We start from the raw sequence: 4,861 nt of genomic DNA, 5'->3' as shown, positions 1-4,861 counted from the left end.
CTGATGAGCTGATGTTCATCCGAAACCTGAGCATTATTCATCCTCCTCAGAGAACTGCCATCTAATAGGGGGAGTATTCATCAGATTCAGGGGAGTACTCATTCAGTCCAGGATTAACCCTCCAGGTCAGACAATGATTCATCCAATGATGACCCATGAAGCCCAACAACCACCTCCAGGCTTGGCAGCATTGTCTTTTTACCTCCACTCGGAGAAAGACAGGATGAGTACTCCCCCAGAGCAGATGAGTACTCCCCCAGAGCAGATGAGTACTCCCCCAGAGCAGATGAGTACTCCCCCAGAGCAGATGAGTACTCCCCCAGGCCATGATTACTCCTCTGGTTCACACGGTGATTCATCTGATAATGATCCATAAACACATACAAAACAGGTGTGGACAAACCTGGACCTTTTGACTTTGTCATGTCAGCCTAAACACAGGTGTTTGACCTGTCCTGAGCCTTCATAAAGCAGAAGTATCAGAGAAACTCAGGACGATATGAAACAAGCACAGCATCCCCCTCTATGACTCATGTGACCCCAGTCGACTGTGAAACCCAGAGCTCACGTGGGACCTAGACAACTCAACTCCCTCACAGATATTCAAGCCTGCAACTCCACATCTGGTCAGCGGTGCAGTGGTCAGCACTGTGGCCTCACATCAAGAAGGTTCCAGGTTCCAGTCCCGGCTCCAGCACAGGATCTTTCTGTCTATAGTCTGCTTGTTCTCCTGTTCCTGTGTGGGTTCTCTCTTGTACTCCAGCTTCCTCCCACAGTCCAAAGACATCAAGAGGGGACGAGGCTGATTGATACTCTAAATTGACCGTAGGTGTGACTGTGAGTGTGAATGGTTGTCTGTCTCTATGTGTTGGTCCTGTGATGGACTGGTGACCTGTCCAGGGAGAACCCTGCCTCTCACCTGAAGGCTCAGGATGAGAAAATGGATGGATAAACAGCTGCATATCCATTTCTATGACCCATCTCACAAATTTGTTACATAGAGCAAAAGTAGCATTCGTTCTATCGCGCTAGCATCAGTTGCCTCACTACTGGCTGCCCTGTGTTTTTCAGTTTGCTGTGATCATGGCCGCCAACAACAGAATGTTTCTTTTAATTTCATTTTCAATAACATTTCAAAGTTGGAAGTTGTAACCAGAGAATAGTTAAATGGTTTTTCCATCCACCATCAACTGCTGATCCTGTTTCAGGGTTGTGGGGTGGCTGGCTGGCTGTAGCCTGTCCCAGCTGTCATCAGGCTCTCTGTGGGGATCAGTCTGTAAACAAATGTTTTATTCAGACCATGACTCACATCATAAAACATAAAACGGCATCTTGACAAATATTTAACCCTTCATAAATATCAAGTCCTGCTCTTACAATCATCGCAGAGGTCATGGGAAATTTGGCCGAAATTCCGGTCGATTTCACTTCATAACTGCTTGCAGTGATCGATTAAGACCTTGAACAATCCTGATATTGTGTTTTGGTTTTCGTTTGTCAGTAATTTCATCCATTTGAAGAGCTTGAATGAGGAAAATGTGTTTTCTTCTGTTTCCACCACATGTAATTGATCGATCTTATTTTTACCAATTGAACTCCCTCTAGAGACTGATATTGATAAGGTATCAGGGAAGAGCTGTGAGTTTTTAAAGAGGAAAATGAGGGCATTTTCACACCTATGTTGTCTGCTTGATTCAAACAGGGCCGTCAACTCGCTCGGTGCGGTTCGTCTGAGCAGGTGTAAAACTGTACTTCCAGCTGTGGCTATGAACCAGAGAGAGTGGCCCTGACGGCTGAGTGTGGTGCTAAAATTAGCTTGATGCTGGTAGATTCCTTTAGTACTGGTTGTAACTTAGTAGTGTCATTGCTTGACTCAGTGTCCTTTTTGTGGCCCTTTGGAGCCGAGGCAACGTTGCCGACTGACGCTAAAAAGAGGTTTTCAGATGTGTTAAGGTATTGGGGGAAGTGACTTAAATCCTGGACCAATCTGGTGCTAAATTTAGTCGTTAAATAATTCAAGTGAAGAAATTTGAATTTGAATTAAACACAATATTAAGTTGATTTAATGAGTAAAATGATTCTGTTCACACATCTCCTCAAATTACTATTTGCAACTTAGAAGGGTTTTTATTGAAATCAAGGAATTATAAATTTTATCACACAACTTGCTGATAAATTCATTGATTTTAAAAGATTCCTTGAAGTACTCTGTTCTCTGTTTTGCTCCCTCTGTCAGTCATCAGACATCCAGAGTTTACACAATTAGGGTTCAATGATAGGGTGGCACGGTGGTGCAGTGGTCAGCGCTGTCGCCTCACAGCAAGAAGGTTCAGGGTTCAAGTCCCGGCTCCAGCACAGGATCTTTCTGTGTGAGTCTGCATGTTCTCCCTGTTCCTGTGTGGGTTCTCTCTGGTACTCCAGCTTCCTCCCACAGTCCAAAGACATCAAGAGGGGACGAGGCTGATTGAGACTCTAAATTGACTGTAGGTGTGACTGTGAGTGTGAATGGTTGTCTGTCTCTATGTGATGGCCCTGTGATGGACTGGTGACCTGTCCAGGGTGAACCCTGCCTCTTGCCCAAAAGCTGCTGGCATAGGCTCCAGCCCCCCATGACCATTAACAGGATAAGCAGAAGAAAATGGCTGGATGGATGGATTGGTCAAATGGTGACATCTGCTGGCTGAAAAGAGCACTACACATACCTGGTTACGTACGGAGTGAAGTTGAGTTGTGATCAATTGCGTTGGGCAGATAGATCACATACAAAGTTAAAATGTGGGCTGGAAATATTAAACTTTTGTGAAAAATCTAAATTGTGCTGCAGCTTATTAATATCTCCTTGACACATCACTGACATCCTGTTATTGTTGGTCACTCCTTGCAATGAAGTTTATTGCAGTGTTGCATGACCTTTAAAATGAGTACCTACACTGTGAATACATGTGGACGCCCTCCTCCAACTAGAGTGCAATATGGCACAGCACAGAATCCAGGGGACACAAAAAGGAGCAATCATCATGAGGTAGACAATATCATGGACAATAAGTGGACTGTTCTGCACAAATTGGCGGGCACATACACCCAGAACAGGTTGTGCTTGTCTCCCCCGTATTTGAAACCCACCAAGCATTGCTCCCACCGGTCTTCCCTGGTCCTCTGCTCCTGCAATCCTTGGTCGGCATCTGTCCCTGGGCGTGGAGGATGGTCAATGTTGACAGGTCTGACTTTTACTGGCCCATTGTGTTATGTGTATCAGTATGCTAAGGAGCATGACTGTTCCTCATCAAACTTAATCTTGGCATAATATAATATCAACTGATAATGGCAGTCCACATGGAGGACTCTCACTGAGTTTTTGTTTTTTTGATATTCAAAACAGGAACACAGGAGAACATGGCTGCTGCACAACAGGCCTAATCTCTGCCAGACTGAGAGGTTGCAATTTCTTCCTCAAGAGGGTGAAAAGACCTCCGGTGCACAAAGAAGGAGATGCGGTCCAGTATTTCAATTTCTTCCAGCAAGGCAATCTGGAGATGCTGGTGTAGATGCTGCAGGCAGGGGACTGGGAGTCCAACAAGTGGTTCCAGGGACTACAAGTTTGTCTTTTGCAGTAGCGGAGGGCACGTTTGTGGGTAAATACAGACCCAACATTGAATCACAATGTAACACTATCGCGCCATCTTCTCTGGGGGGCAGGGGCTTCATGTCGGTGGTTCCTGGACAACTAGGAGCTACACATCAGGTTTGGTGCAGATCGCATGAGGACATGTTGAGTTTACTGAGGGAGAGCTGCTTTGCTTCACAGACAGTCAACAAATTCATTAGTTAATCCATATTTAGTAATTCTGTTGAGTTGGCTGTGAATAAAAAGGTAACTTTTGTTTGGAGATCAATGACTAAAGCAGGTAATTAACATGGAAGTTGAGTCTTTTTCCTGCTGGAGTGATGACGCTTAAAGAGGATCAAGGTGCTTGTGATGCAGGCACAAAAAAAAAGTGTGATGTGAAGGCTATGCAGGCATTTGGTTTTACAAATAATAAGAAATTTGTCATTTTCAGTTTTGCAAACAAGTTTTAAATTACAATCAAATATGTATGACATTGTATGTGTCAATATTGGGGTTTAAAAAAATTGTAGTTTCATTATCCACTGTTAAACTCATTATTTGAGCTTAATTTCTTTTTATGTTTTTGCTGTCCAGTTTGTTGATTTGCGCTGGGTTCCTGTCTATCAGCTTTCAGCATGAACTGCTTTGTTTCTGGGATTCACAAAAATACATCATAATGCTTCCTCTTCGTCTTTTTTGTTTGATCAGAGCTGCGATTATTGAATCGGTTGGGCCACAGAAAATGATCATATTTTAAAATGAATAGTATTTTCTACAGAAAATATCAGAAGCAAAACAGAAACATGCTTATAGGATGAAAGTATAAAAGCACACTTTCTCTATTCATCTGCACCAATCGAAGGTGCACCTCGTGATGGAGGGACTGGGAACGCCACCTGCTGGAAAAGGACAGATTACATTGGTTAAAAAAGCACAGACGCTCTTGTCATGAATATCAAGAACACCACTCAGGAGTCCAACACTCACTGTTTTAGGTCGCTGTCTGTGTTTCATGTTTTTAAAAAAAAAAAATTTAAACTTTTATTGTCTTGTCATTCTCTTTTCATGATTTGAAAGTTCTTTTAACATGTTTTTAAGGTTCTTCTCTCTCTTTTTATAAGGCGCCTTGAGCTGCAATTTTTTGCAGGAGAGGTGTTATACAAATTAACTTTATTAACATTATTAAGTGCGATTGCTTCCAAATGTGTTAAGAGTTTGAAAAAAGGGAATCGAACCAACTTTGTATTTACGGTA

The sequence above is a fragment of the Aulostomus chinensis genome, chromosome 11, assembly GCF_037954235.1.
Source record: "Aulostomus chinensis isolate RoL2024-O1b breed Wild chromosome 11, RoL_Achi_v1.0, whole genome shotgun sequence".
Classification (NCBI taxonomy): domain Eukaryota; kingdom Metazoa; phylum Chordata; class Actinopteri; order Syngnathiformes; family Aulostomidae; genus Aulostomus; species Aulostomus chinensis.
The sequence above is the reverse complement of the archived record's forward strand: the minus strand, read 5'-3'. Positions refer to the sequence as shown.